This window comes from Sciurus vulgaris (assembly GCF_902686455.1).
Source record: "Sciurus vulgaris genome assembly, contig: HiC_scaffold_628_arrow_ctg1, whole genome shotgun sequence".
NCBI lineage: Eukaryota > Metazoa > Chordata > Mammalia > Rodentia > Sciuridae > Sciurus > Sciurus vulgaris.
Genome location: NW_027632391.1, coordinates 717386 through 733716, shown reverse-complemented (window position 1 = coordinate 733716; position 16331 = coordinate 717386). Strand labels below are relative to the sequence as shown.

General features: G+C 35.9%; 1 long non-coding RNA gene across 1 annotated transcript; it reads right to left on the bottom strand.

Moving 5' to 3' along the window:
• Window positions 1-2721: 2721 nt before the first annotated feature.
• On the bottom strand, window positions 2722-16032 carry LOC306652870. Its single transcript, XR_013761562.1, has 2 exons — window positions 15917-16032; window positions 2722-3208 (listed from the first exon to the last, which is right to left on the bottom strand). It is a non-coding gene; the product is annotated as an uncharacterized lncRNA (long non-coding RNA).
• Between the last annotated feature and the right edge of the window lie 299 nt (window positions 16033-16331).

Sequence of the window (16331 nt, the reverse complement as noted above, 5' to 3'; positions counted from 1 at the left end):
AAAGTTATAAACAAGAGGTAACTTCTCATATATAAAATAAGTAAGAGGAATGTGGGGCTTTCAGATATTTTTGGAATTCAGTTAATGGTAAAAAATACAATTTCATACTAAATCCCAGAATACATCTAAATACATTGAAAGTTTGAAACAAAACTTATACTTACACTGTGTAACCATCTCTGATGTATTATTTTGCTTTCTGTTTTAATTATAAGTAAATTCATGAAAGTTCACTGAATTTACTCTGTATGTAAACTTTAAAATGTTCTTTCAGAAGATCAATCTATTTAATGGCTGGGCTCTTTTTCTTCCACCTGCATCTGCCACAGAACTTGGTGATGAACTCACCAAGGCCTTTTCATGTCCTCTGGAATGTCTTGAGGTAGGCAATGTGACATTTTCCCCTGAGAAACCTGAAGATCTGAGTATCTCATGTTTGTTTTCCAAATACATCTCTTAAGTCCTATGGCAGACTAATCTTGCTACCCTGAAAGTGACTAATATTTTCAAATAAATTTGCATTCTGACTCATGTGAGAATTTACTTCTGAGGCCAATCTAATTTTGGAAGTCATAGAAGGTAGTTCTCTGTTTATCTTTTTTTTTTTTCTAATTCCACTGTATTAATATTGCTGCTGAAGTTATTTTTTTTTCTCAGCATTTCTTAGGTATTTTTACTGTGCTCTTGTATAATGTTTAGTCAGAAAATGATGACCTTCACAGTTGAGGTAAAAATCTCCAGGGGAAGAATTTGAAATGATTGCTGCCTCAGCCAGCATGACCAAACTCTTGGGTTGGTGAGGGGTCAAGGGGGATTGGAAAATAAAGATTCACAGAAACAGATTTTGAAGATTAAACTAGGATCAGGTGGGGTTCTGATCTCTGATGGAGATGCAGGTCTAAAGAGTTACACCAGCATTATGTTTATTATTTATATTTCATTATCTGGTTAAAAACTTTGCAACCATTATTCTTTGTATTCAGGAAAGTTAAAGAAACTAGGACATCTTTGTAACTTCTTCTAGTTGGAATCCACAGTTGTAAAATGCAATGTTAGGAGCTTTGTGTAGCTCTCAAGAAAGTCCATTGTTTAAAGTTACTGTCAAGTGGGCAGGAACCAGAGAAGTGGACCTGGTGAAACATTGTTGTTATCCATCATAAGAGTTCCTTCCTTCCAGGTAGTTGTGTGCCTGAGATCAAGGTCAGAGCTGATAGAACTCTTGCACAGAGTCTCCTCTTGCAGGGCATTGCCACAGCTGCTGAGCATCCTGTACCCTTGCACAGAAACATTCCCAGGCACCAGGCATGCCAGAACCATGAGGTCATCAGAGAGCCCCAATCTCAGTAACTGCTTTATCATCTCTGTCATAGCTTTCCACATCTCTCCCTTTTGTTTTTTTTAATTTCAAGTGATGGGTTAACCCAGAATCATTGGATTTCTACTCCTTGGAAATTTAAGCATCCTATTGTCACAACACAAAAGAGAATTAGTACCAAAGATATAATTCCAAAAACATACCAAACCATATGTTTTAATATATTTCAGGGATTAAAGCCATTTAGATCATTAAGCATTTGTTCAGCAAGTCATGCAGGATTGATAGAATCAATTTGACTCCCTTGAACATCCTGGATATAATAATGCAACTCCTTAAGTTCAAGCTATTGTTATTTCACTTCCAAATGCCCATTAAATGATTTTTAACTTTCTCCCAATCCCATTGAGGACCATTATACTTTGCTGCTCTGACACAAACATATATGTATTTAGTGTGGTAGTGGAACTTTTGTCTTAATTTAAGAGTTGTGAGTTCATTTTCAATATTAATAACTGTAGCTTCTAAAGCATTTAATTTTTCCTCTAACTTACCAATATTTGCATGACTGCAAAGCTTTAGAAGTATTCTGAGCCAAATCACTAATACATTTAGCATTTTGTATGCTTTTGGATAAACTTATAGCAGCAGTCATGATAGAAACTAAAGCAGATATCAAGGTGACTACTTCACTTATAACAAAGCCAAGAGTCCAACAGTGTCTATCTAACTGGGTATGAACATTCTGTAGAATTTGAACTCCAGTATTGGAATACCAGGGCTCTGAAATATTAGCTGGAGTCATAATAAAAGAAGTTGTCTTAACACAAGTGTTTCTTGTCCTCTAGTAAACCTGGTAATACAATTAGTCAAAGTATAGTTATAACAGTTACATGATACTTTTCTCTTATTCTGTTTACTTTTATATTTCCAGTAATTAAGACATAAGGGAATTGTACACAGGCTTTCAAGCCATAACAAGAAGCTGCTTTCCAATACTTATTTACAAGGTTAGGTAAGGGAATGCCAGTAAAGTTAATGAAATCTATGGTGGCAATCCTATGCCAAAGATCTCTTTGTATGCCACCATCACTGAAGGTCAGAACAGTACTTACAAATCATCCAGGTGTCACAGATTTTTGACACAAGTGCCTATCATCAACCTTATGAGACCAATGTAAAATATATTCATTACTACCATAGATAATAACATACTGATTAATTATTGTCACACTCCATCCATTTAGGAAAGGCATCCAATTCTATAGTAGTATGATTGAGACAGTAAGGTATTGGTGAATGTTCCATGGGTAACACATTTATGTCTTTGGGCAGGCACGTTTTTTTTAACTGTCTGAATATATTAGTTACATCCCAAGGACCAGTAAGTTGGGCTACCTTGGTTCCCCCATATGCTGTCTTATCTTTTGGGGTCACTTTTAAACAGCCAGTGTTGTCATTGTGGGACCAAAGTATAGGTGGAGTCCCATCATACCCAGTATAGTTAAATCCAACTTAATGGACAGGTGCAATATGTTTGTCTGAAAAGTCTCCCATCATGTGAGTATCATTAGTAAATATCAGAATAGATTCTCTGGTTCACATAACTGGGTGTATTAAAGGTGGATCTGGAAAGTAAGTCTAGTAAGTTTCTCCAGTAACTCTACTTACCTGAGAGCTTAATAAATCCAGTATGGCCACAAGCATTGTGGCAGGAGATTAAATGTTTCCCTGTTGATTTACCATCTGTTCAGCCTGGTAGGTTAGATTCTTCTATAGTTCCCATATTGGCAGACCAGTCTTCCAGGTTTATCAAATTCTCTTCTTCCCCACCATCTTGTCCATGGTGGGCACTGGGAACAACACCTCTGGTGTGAGCTTCAGTCCTTTGAACTGTGGTTGAAGGATGAGCTGTGCTTTCTGGAAAAATACAAGCATGTCCCCTACCCCACATAATCACTGGATCTGATCCATTCCATTGTCCTGTTTGTAAGTCTTTCCACCAGACCAGACCTAGTGAGCTTACCGTTGTATGAGTTATATTTCACTCAGCTGCAGCACAACCTTCAGCATCACAGTTCAAAAAATGTAATGTGAAAAGAGCAGGATTTCAACAATTTTGTGGGGTTCTATTTCCCCTTGTATGTTTTGGTAATTGTAACATCAGAGATAAATGAGCTTACTCTTCAATGGCCTGGTTTTGAGGATCATAAGGAATGCCAGTTCAGTGTTCAATATAATATTGATCATAGAACTGTTGAAAAGATGAACTAGTATAAGTTGGAGCATTATTATTAGTTTTAATTTGAAATGGACAGTCCAACACTGCTAAAGGAGCCAAACAATGGGAAAAAAACTTGATGTGAATTTTTTACTGGCCAAGAAAAATAGTAAAAGTCACCTAGAAGGCATGTAGGGATTGTCAAAGTTGATGTTAAACTGAAAAGGGCAACATAATTAAAGAAGGCTCAGTTTTTGTCTTTCACAAAATTATGAAATGGAGTTAAAGATTTTGGAGGAGACTAACAAGGCGGAACCATTTAATAAATTTTGAAGACTGCTATATGGCCCCTGTAGGGGTATGAGAAATAGAAGACATCACATATATATAGCTTCTGAAAATTAATTTTAGTAAGTTGTGCAGTCTTGATAACATTTTCAACTTTGATTAAGGCAGCCATTGCTTCTGTAGTAAGCTGTTGAGCAGAGGCCAGAGAGGGATCTCCACATAATATATCAAATAAAGGGCTCAAATCTGCAGTAGATAATTGTAAGCTAGGCCTTAACCAGTTAAACTCTGGTTAAATAGCTTATAAAATCATTGAAAATATGTAAAACATCACTTTTAATTTGTAAGTTTTGTGGATGAATCAAGTGTCCTTTAATTAGGCTGCCCAAATATAAAAAGGAAAGGCCTTTTGTATTTCTGTAAGGAATAGACAACAGTTATGAGGTTTACAAGGAAAATACAAAATGAAATTTAACACAAAAACATTTAGATTGTACAACAGCTATGAGTCAATAAACATGATTTTTTTTAAATTCCAAACTTTTATTTAGCTATATATATTGTTTCCTATTTATTTTAAGATTAAAGTAATTTTTATAACAAAATCTAAATTTTGAAGTGAACTTTAAACTTGAGTGGCTATCTGAACATGAAATAAGCTAAGTTTTAACTCAGGTGAGGTGGTCTCTTGACAAATCTTAGACAAGGTGTTTTATTTTTGAATTTAATCTTTAATCTCTTCTAAATATTATTCTATAAAGTTATTATGTATCACTTTTTGAGTTCAAATGAATCAGTTAACATAATTTAATATTACATCTGAAATGTGAATTAAACAAGTCAAGAGAGTTATTAATCCTCTTGTGCAAAAATGGTAAAATGTGTTTACATCCCACATTATCAAACTTTAAACAAATCAGTCTCTCCTTATTGTGCACTAAAAATGTTTGTTTACCTCTCAGTGTAGAGAGTGACACAAAATTTTATAACTTATCACAGATTATTTTAATCTAATTATAAAATATTAAATCACATAAATATATTTTTAAGTAAAGTAATTTTTATAATAGATCATTATTACAGAGAACACCAGCATTGTAAAATGTTCTCCTAAACATTATATTTAAAAGACTAAATGAACACTTGTAAAAACTTCACAGGCATAAGAAATTATCTTGATAATTAAGAGCAAATTAATGTTTCAAGAAATCTATTATCTTAACATATACAGGTTTAAACTTTGGTTCACATCAGAAAATGAATATTTATATGTGTGTGTGGAGAAGGGGTCACTTTTACAAACCTTCTACAACTGACACAGATCTTTTTGTCACTTACAAAACCTTCTTGTCATGTACTCAGACCTTCTCTTTTCCTTCACAAACCTTATATCTGTTCCCTAGCTGTTGATCCCTTTTTAAATTCACATTCTGAAACAATCCTTATGAAATTTCTGAATTTCTTTGCAATTACTTCACTTAATAAGTGAAATACTTTATGCTGTTTATAGTGCTTTAATTGAAACATAGCTGAAACTCTTTGGACCCTTTGAATATAGCATTACACCTGTTAAGACTTTAATTCTTAGTAATTTTGCTTTAGTGAAGACCCAGAAACAAAGCAATTCTAAACTCCTTTTAAACTTTATCCATTAAAGAAACCACATCTTTGAAGATTGATCCCATTTACGTTAAATCTAATTTACTCATGTGGACTATAACAATTAAAATATTAGACAAATGTAATTAACAGTATTATCTCTTTCCTGTTGAAGAAAAATCCTAGAAGCAATGGGTATTACATTACATTACAGACATTTTATAGAAATCAACACTTGAAGTGTCTGATTACCAGAAAAAAATTTATGATTTAGAATTTTAAAGACATTTTAATTTTATATGATTACTTCATTTGAATTAAATGACTAGAATTCATCTTTTTAAATTTTCAATTATTGAGTGATCATTTGTCTAAAGGCCAATTTTGATACCATGCACATAATATGTAGACCCAACAACGCAATCCATAGGTGTGCACACATACACAAAACAGACAAGAAAAAAATATTTTGTAACTTTTTGTAAGTGGAGCTCCACACATAGGGAGATGATGCTATTGATGTATATTAAAGTCTCTATTAGACTTAACCTATTAGAAATTAAAATAGATCTCATCAGAATTTAATATTATAACTTAAATGTAGGACAGGCCTGTCCAACTGAAAATGCCTGGTATAAAATTCAAGGGCAATAATGGACACTGAAACCAAAGGTTTGAAGTAGCCAGCTATTAGTCCCTGATGGTTATCAGATTTATTCTCAACATCACCATGTCTATGTCCTCCTTAGGATTTATTAAAAAGAATTTTGTAATGTATTTAAGAGCTGACCCTGGAGAAATTGGTTTTTGAACAAAGTGTGTAAAAACCTTTATAGTTAGAAAAAATAATACTGATAAGAAAAATGCACTAATTTATGTACAATTTCAAATAAAAACAGGAGTTTTCTAAGAAAAATTTTATGACAACAATACTAACATCTTCAACAGGTCAGAGTGCACTTTTAGCTCAGATAACAGTCAGATATCTAAAAAATGTGCAAGTCTGTGAAGTACTCAGGAAAAAAAAATAAGAAATTTTAACAAAAGAAGGCTTGTACATTCAGAATCTTTCCACTTTTCTCTCTGTGCTGTAGCAGTAGGGAGGAACTGGTTTTAAAAAGCCCCTGAAAGGTAAGATAGCCAGCTAAGAAGTTTGAATTTAAAAAGAAACACAATTTTCCTTATGTCTTAACTGGTTTTTCATAAGCCTTGTAAATCTTGCTGGCTCTGTAATTTGCATTTTAAAATATAAGCCTAGGAGAGTTAGAGATCCAGCAGAAACCAAGAGTTAAGGAAAACTGCTGTAATCCTTTTTTCTTTTGTAAGATTATTCTCTTAAAGCATGGCTTATAATTTATATATATAAAAAACCCTAACCCTAACCCTAACCCTAATGGGCTCTGGAGAGCCCATTTTTCCTTGAGATGCAAGCATAACTTTAATCAGGGTGCTATGTCTTTACATTTACCACTCCTTGTATAAGAAACCAGGTGAAAGTTTTAGTGATAACGTTCATAAACTGCAAAAGCTGTGCTCTTCTAACAAAACAACCTTTCTTCATAAGCAGATTTCTAAGAACAGACACATAATGATTGCTTTCTTGGACCCTGATTATCCCATATTTTACACCTGACTCTGTGACTCACCCCCCTGACCTCCTTACCTTTGAGGACTTTTTTTTTTTATATGATGCACCTCTGGGAGTGTACCCTCTTCTAATGGCTGAAGAAAGTTGCCCTGTGTCAGGATCCGTACAGAACATCAACTGCCCCAACCAGCACAGTCAAACCCTTGGGTCTGGCATGGGGCAAAGGGGGATTGGAAAATAAAGATTTACAGACACAGAGGTGAAGATTCACTGAGATTAAGTGGAACTCTGCCCTCTGATGGAGAAGCAGATCTAAAGAAATATACCAACAATCTTTATTTATTTGTCTCATTATCAGGTTAAAGACTATGCAATAATTATTCATTGTATTCAGGAAAGTTACAGAAAGGGAGACATCTATGTAGTTTTCGTAGTTGAAATCCACAGTTGCAAAGTGCAATGTTAGGAGTTTGTGTAGCTCTCAAGAAATTCCATTGTTTAAAGTTACTGTAAAGTGGGCAGGAACCAGGGAATTGGAGCTCTTGAAACATTGTGGTTGTCTAGCATAAGATTTCCTTCCTTCCTGAGAGCTGTGTGGCTGAGATCGAGGTCAGAGTTGATAGGACTCTTGCACAGCCTCCTCATGCAGGACATTGCCACAGCAGCTGAGCATCCTGTGCCCTTGCACAGGAACATTCCCAGGCATCAGGCATGCCAGAACCACGAGGTCATCAGAGACCCCAATCTCAGTAACTGCTCTTTCTTCCTGTATTACCACTCTCCACACTCCACTTCTTTGGGTATTCCTTCTTCTTTTGAGAGGAAGAGGGCAAACTTTGGTTATCCAGGGCATCACTAATATGTGGTTCCTGCTGTGCATCATAGCTACATGGTGTGTCCTCTTCATGACAATTTATTGATCTCCATAATTTTGAAACTAATCTTATTTTTGCTTTGCCCAACAAATCAAAATTAATTAAAAAGATGGTGGAGAAGAACAGAAAAAAAGATTTTTTTTTTCTGTTATTGGGGATTGACACTCAATGACTGAGTCACAATACCAGATTTATTTGGTATTTAATTTAGATACAGGGTCTCACTGAGTTACTTAGCCTGTCCCCATTGCAGATGCTGTTTTTTTTTTTTTTTGTTTTGTTTTTTTTTTGTTTTTCTCTCATGGTACTGGGAATTAAACCCAGGGCCTTGTGCTTGTGAGGCAAACACTCTACCAACTGAGATATCTCCCCAGCCCTCTGAGACTGGCTTTGAACTTTCAATCATCCTGCCTCAGCCTCCCCACCACCATACCTGGGAGAAAAAAATTTAAAAGTGGATCAGGAAACATTTTAGTGTAGAGGATATATCAATTATGTTGATTGTGGTGATGGTTTCATGGATGGTTACATATGTCAAAATATAAAAGTATATTATATGTAAACTATACCATGATAAACCTATAAAAAGTAGGATGCATGCAAAGCTGAGGTGAAAAAGAAAACATACATTCTTAAATAGTGAAAGTAAAAAAGAACCAAAAATAATTCATTAGCTAATGATCAGTCTCAATAGTTTGGAGAATGCAAATTTCATGAAAAGGAGAATACAGAAAAGAAAATCCTATGCTAAAGAGAAAAATTTAAATTATTCAAAATGAACATACCAAAATCCCAGTGGCGTACCTCACAGAAATAGAGCAAGCTATCATGAAATTCATCTGGAAGAATAAGAAACCCAGAATAGCTAAAGCAATCCTTAGCAGGAAGAATGAAACAGGGGGTATTGCAATACCAGAACTTCAACTATACTACAAAGCAATAGTAACAAAAACAGCATGGTATTAGCACCAAAATAGATAGGTAGATCAATGGTACAGAATAAAGGACATGGACACGAACCCAAATAAATACAATTTTCTAATACTAGACAAAGGTGCCAAAAATATGCAAAGGAGAAAAGATAGCCTCTTCAACAAATGGTGTTGGGAAAACTGGAAATCCATATGCAACAGAATGAAACTAAACCCCTATCTCTCACCCTGCACAAAACTCAACTCACAATGGATCAAGAACCTTGAAATCAGATCAGAGACCCTGCATCTTATAGAAGAAAAAGTAGGTCCAAATCTTCACCTTGTTGGCTTAGGATCAGACTTCCTTAACAGGACTCCCATAGCACAAGAAATAAAAGCAAGAATCAATAACTGGGATAGATTCAAACTAAAAAGCTTTCTCTCAGCAAAGGAAACTATCAGCAATGTGAAGAGAGAGCCTACAGAGTGGGAGAATATCTTTGCCACTCATACTTCAGATACAGCATTAATTTCCAGAATATATAAAGAACTCAAAAAACTCTACACCAAGAATACAAATAACCCAATCAACAAATGGGCTAAGGATATGAACAGACACTTCACAGAAGAATATCTACAAGAAATCAACAAACGTATGAAAAAATGTTCACCACCCTTAGTAATAAGAGAAATGCAAATCAAAATTACCCTAAGATTCCATCTCACCCCAATTAGAATGGTGATTATCAAGAATACAAGCAACAATAGGTGTTGGAGAGGATGTGGGGAAAAGGTACACTCATACATTGCTGGTGGGACTGCAAATTAGTGCAGACACTCTGGAAAGCAGTGTGGAGATTTCTTAGAAAACTCAGAATGGACCTACCATTTGACCCAGCTATCCCACTCCTCAGCCTATACCCAAAGGTCTTAAAATCAGCATACTACAGAGATACAGCCACATCAATGTTCATAGCTGCTCAATTCACAATAGCCAGACTATGGAACCAACCTAGATGCCCTTCAATTGATGAATGGATAAAGAAACTGTGATATATATATATATATATATATATATATATATATATATATATATACAATGGAATATTACTCAGCTATAAAGAATAATAAAATTATGGCTTTTGCAGGCAAATGGATAAAATTGGAGAATATCATGTTAAGTGAGATAAGCCAATCTCAAAAATCCAAAAGCAGAATGATCTCACTGCTAAGTGGATGATGACACGTAATGGGGGGTGGGAGGGGGACAAGAATGGAGGAAGGAGGGACTTCATGGAGGGAAAAGAGAGGTGGGAGGGGTGGGGGGAGGAAAAAATAACAGAATGAATCAAACATCATTACTCTATGTAAATGTATGAATATGCAAATGGTATGCTGTTAGTCCATGTACAAACAGAAACAACATGTATCCCATTTGTTTACAATAAAAATAAATTTTAAAAAAAGGAACATACCACAGACAGCGTCAGCAATGCTAAATGTTCATGCTTTTAAAAGATAAATCAGATTGAAAGAGCTCTTGCAAATTTGAATAGGAAAAATGGTATATTAATTGTACATTTATAGATCTGTAATATATATTATAAATTCAAGAATGACTCAATTAATGATGGATATACAATTTGGGGAAAGAACTGTAAAGTAATTTTTTCCTTTTCCAAACATCCCAGGGTATACTCACACCTAGAAGTTACAGTGCTACACACCTATGCTATATGTATTATCTATCACTCTACATGAAATTAATCACAGATGAACAGATCACTATGCCACACTGTTGTATGCTATTAAGTTACAGCAATCAAAGTACATCTCATAATAAGATGAATAAACAGACCTCCAATCAAAACACAAAACCTTTCAAAAAACAAATAAAATTTAGACAATGAAATATTTTACACTGCAGGAAAGTAGAAAAATTACATCCTTTCCAAGGAAAGTTGCTGGGTAAACGAGATAACTTTGTGATTAAAAAATGTTATTCAGGCTGGAGGCCCTGGGTTCAACCCTCAGCACTGCATACATATAAATAAATCAAATAAAAGATCCATTGACAACTAAAAAATATTTTTTAAAAAATGCTGTGTACCCTTTCCTCATATCACACCATTAATAATTTTCAGAAGTAATACTTGAATACAAAAGTAAAACATAAAACATTCAAAAATTGTTATAATGAAGTGAGTAATAGGATGGACATGGTGGCACACCTGTATACCAGCTTCTTGGGAGTATTAAAAGTCCTGTGGCAGTCCAGGCAAAATGGTGAGATACTCTCAAAATAAAATGTTAAATGGGACTGAAATGTAGTTCAATGGAAGGGTTCCTTTGGTCTCAGCCCCAAGAGCTATATAAAAGGGACTTATTTCTTTCAAAGTTATCCAAATCAAGATGTTAGGAGGTCAAAAAATTGGACAATATTGAAATAAGAATTCTATTCATCAAATGTTACAATTAAATGGTAAATGAGAGGTGACAGAGGGAGAAACCAAATATTTTTAATAAGAAAAGGCAAGGACACCAAAGAAAAGCAGGCTTGACCAGCCAGATGATATTGGAGATATCTTACTGTTCAATAGTCATATAAAAGCTCCAGATCTTAAGAAATTAGAGAAATGTAAGATAAAGTCACATCAGATAGATAAAATTAAACAATATTGAAGACATGGAGCAAATGAATTATCACAAACAAAAGATGGAGTGCAAGTTTTTCTATATTTGTATAAACTAGCTATTGAACTCATGTGATACCTCCACATCACCTGCAGAGACTTTAGGAATTACTGCACACTTGAATTATGAAAATATACAAAGCTACAGCAGTATTGGACCACACAGTTAAAATCTGGAGAGTAGGAAAAGAAAGAAGATGTATCTTTCAGTAGAGATAAAAAATAAAGGAGAAAAAAAATGATTTCTTGACCCAGATACATTTTTATCACATCACATACAGTTTAGCAACAGAAAACAGCAGATAAGGATTATAAAGATTTTTATCCCTGTGATACTTTACATGAATTCATGCTTTAAAGGGAAACATGGAATTTATCAGAAAATTTAAATTTTAGAAGGAAATAAAAGATTCAAATATATCATGTATAGATGATAGAATTCATTTTTGCAAAGATAATCATTTTCCTTAAAATCAATTTGCAATATTGCCCTCTCAAAATTTCAGCCTGTTTTTCTTTTAGTGGAAGAAGGAACAAAGCCAGAAGTTCTACAATTTTTCAGGAAGGTAAATTATGTACAAAAGTATCCACCCCCAAGAAGAGCAAAATAAGTAGCTATCATTACCTGATACTAATATATATTATGAACTATAATACTGTATTAATGACTAAGGTATCATAACACAAACAAAATCCAAAGTTGAACTCACATGTATGTAAATTTTCTATTGTCAAGAGCAGTAGAAAGTCCTGCACTCACCCAGCCATATGAAGAGCAGCATTAGATTGAATGATCAGCCCAATCTAAAGGTAGATGCTGGGAATGTGAGCAAAGTTCACATGCAGAATGTGCAAGGGCTTGGTTCACACCCCAGCACCTCAATAAAAGACAGAGGTTAGTGGGGGATAATATTGGAAATACAGCAAGATAGAAGAATCCTGAATCCCCCTCCCTCTATGGATACACTGACTATCCACTGTTTCAAGTTCTTCTTAGACAAAGTAATGTCATAAATGAGTTATGAGAGCTAGATTCATTGAACAACTGAGAAAATATCTATCCTTAAATGAGTAAAAAATGCTAGGGTACACTTGGGTATTAGTCCTTCCTTGGGTCTTATGCCATATAATTGGGACAAAAAGTTCAATAGCTATTGTCACCTTGAGTAGTGGAAAACTGGGTCCATGCATACTATAAGTCTAAAGTATTCTTTGGTTTGCATCTTAATTTATCTATTGCTGATAGTAAAAAAAAAAAAAAAAAAAAACTAGATATACAAGTATCGACATCATAGGAAAGTATATTTTTTCTATAGCCATGCAAGTACTTCCATGGGCTTTATCACCTAGGACCAGGGAAAACAAGGAGTTAAATCTCAATACTGTCAGTTTATCCCAGAAGGGATCTGAAAATATCCTCTGCCAAATGTTGTTGCAGACAATTCAACTTCTATGTAGTGCGGGGGCACCTGGCTCTCCTTGCAGTGCTTGACAGAGTTCCACTGAAGGATGATTGCAGAGACTCATCCTAAAAGGATTGTATGCCAGATGTATGCCTCCCTAGCTTGGATGTTATTCTGTGGAGTTTTCCTAATAATATATTACTCACTTCAGTCTGAGGATCTTGCTAGAGGTGATGGGAATAATTCTACAAATTTCCAGAAAAACATCATGGAGACAAAACACATGTTGAAACCCTGTGATGTTAACCTCACTACAGGAGAATGTTTTTATTATGTTAAAAATCAAACACTGCATTTACTGGCACAGCCAGAACCTGTTGGGGCACAGAAATTTATATATAACAATGTTTCCCCAAGTTCTAAGCACAAAGCACCTCCCACAGTAGCTACTAGATATGGACTAGCTTATTTTATCAATGGCAAGCCCTGGTACCCCCCTAAAGGCAAGTCCTTAGAGAAGGTAGATATAGATCTCCCCCTGTCTCCTACAGGGTGGTTTAATCCAGATGATGGTTTTGTTTATGTGTGGTGGTAAGGTAAAAAAATAAGGTTTCACAATATTCCTTCCTTCCTACAAAGAATAGGTCACCCCTATAATAAACATTGGTACACAATGTCCTGTTCTGGGAAAAAAGAGCCACATAAGACAATGTAATCTATTCAGTAAAAAAACTTGGCCACAAGAACCACTGCAACTGCTGCCCTCCTGTAGCCCTTAACTCAGCAATTTAGATATTAACCAGATGGACCTAGTAGAGATGGTCACATGACATTATTTGTCTATCACTTTACTGCAAAAATAATAAGAATAGTCTTAGGTCATATAGAGTTTAGATATTAAGGAAATAAACATTGTATTAGCTCATTGACATAGTTAGATATTCTTAAAACAATTGTGATTAGGTAAGGATAATCTGTAAGGTTACTGTTTCCTCATAAACTTTCGGTAAAAATAATTTCTGCCTATGCTTTGGAAACTTCTTTGATTTTATTAGTCACAAGCCTGTCATCAAAGCCTGAAGAAAAATGTATATAAACCCAGCCTTCCCCAGAATAAAATGGGACTGATTGCACCAGAATTAGAGTCTGTGTCTTTCATTCTCCATCCATCGCCGACGCTGTCTCCCCGTGCCCCATTTACCAGTGTGGAACCCATGGACTCCTGCTAGGGCTGGGCCCCGACAATGTAGCCTTAATTATAAAGTGAATCAAGGAAAATACAGTCCACCACTGGCAGCCTGAGTGGGAGTTAAGCACTTTTGGAGAACTCTGCCCCAACTCATCCAGTAATAAATCCAACTCCTCCTAGAAGGAGTTTGTCCATGAACTTAGTCTCTTTAACAGGTTTTCTTCCAGGAACTACATCTTAACCTCCCAAGATCTAGGAGCAAAGGTGACAGAGCATGTGCAAATCTCCTCAGATGAGAACAGAAGCAAATGGTTTTGTATTGATGTAAGCAAGAACTTACATGAGCACTTTACATGAGAACTTTACCCCTAGCAGTAATGGAGAAAGGAGGTTAAAAAGAACAGATCCCAGGAAAGTTAAAACACTCTCTCCCAGAAGCCAGTTGAGAGCCTGGAGCCTAAAAATACTTGTCTCAGGGACTTAATGCACCAAGTAGCAGACCTGCAACCTGAACAGTGTGGTTAAAATGGCTACTATCCAAAGATGAATGGTAACAAGCACTACAGAATCTAATATGAAAGGAAACCCTGTACACTGGTGGTAATAATATAAATTTTATATAGCTTTTTAAAAAAATTGTATAAAGGTTATTCAAGAAACTAAAACCAGAGGTACTATATTATCCAGTAATAATAATCCTGGGCATATAGCTAAAGGAATTTGAATCAGTATGTCAAAGAAATGGCTACACCCCTGACATCACATTGGTGTTATTCACAGTAGCTAATTAAAAACCAAAACCCAAAAACAAACAGAAATGTCTTTTAAGTGACAGAAAAACTAGTACAGGGCATTCAGCTACTCCCCTGAGAAACTCCATCACCACACCTCCAACAGCTCTCTAGGAGGAAAAGTCCCAGGGAATGGTGTTCACTAGAAACTCTAAGAGAATTTGGACTTTAGACCTAGAGTTTTGAGCACACTGTGTCAGTCAATGCTGAAACCCAGAGCCGGGAAAAGATGGGAGAATAAAATGAAGGACACATCACACAGTGAATAATCTCAGGGTGAATGTCAAAGACATTGTGATAAGTTTTTGTGCCTACAGATGACAAAGGGGAAAGCACACACATTTTTCCCCAAATGGCCAAGCAATTCTTCCCTGCTTTCCTCTTATGCAAAATGCTCAAAACAGAAAACAAAGTCTTTAAAAAGTGCAACCCCATACTTGGAAGAAAGATGAGAAAATACTGCAGCCAATTGTAATGCAACATAGGAAAAAAGTAGTTGATAATGTAGAGAGAGAAATTTGGATAGGCAATGTGGACAGGGAGCTTGAAATTCAGAAATTTATTCACAGACTGATGAAGAGCCAGTCAGGAGGACAGGTTTCTTCTGAATTTGAATCTTGCTTCTATACATGTAGAAGCTCCGGAGTAAGAAGCTGCGGTCCCGGCAGCACAGCTATTCTCCCACAGCAACACCACATGTAGCATTGGGATTCTTTCCTGATAATCACCACACAATATCTGGTGATGCTGGGCTGCTGGGTTGTTGATGCCCAGATGGGGCTTTAGATGGGGCTTCACATAGAGGTCGAAGAAAATATGCAGTGATCAGAAAAGTTGTGCAGGATCCTAAATGCAGACCTGCACCAAACCAGCAGGACCAGAATGCACTGAGAGCTGAGCTGCCCCAGGGGAGGGATCAGGTCTGCACACTCTGCAGTTGACCATGTTTAGTCCCTGTCCATCATCTCCAGTATCCGCCATGACTAGTCGTTCTGGTTCCAAACAGCCTCCCAATCTCAAGGTGCCCACCACACACTCACCATTTCCTAGCTGTCAGGGTGTCCAATGTTTTTACTATGTATTTTCCAGCACCTTCCTGGCAGAGCAAACTGGAAAACCTGAAAGTAGGAGAGTGAGTGTAGCGACCTATCAGAAGAATGGCAGGTTCCAGAGAAAAAAGCCACACCAGACTGCTCAAGCCCACCCCCTCTTCACAAGTCATGTGCTGGATTGGACAGAATTCACCCACGTGATCCTGATTGTACGAAGCTTCAAGCCAGGCCCCCTGAATCTGAGCCTAGTGAGTGAATGTCTGAGTGACAGTAGATTACCTCCAATCAAGAAATGAATAAGAAAAGAATGATTGGGGTTCTTGGCTACTGCTTTTTTTTTTTCTCTCTCTTTTTTCTTTTTACAGTACTAGGGATTGAAACTAACAACACTCTTATTAGTGGG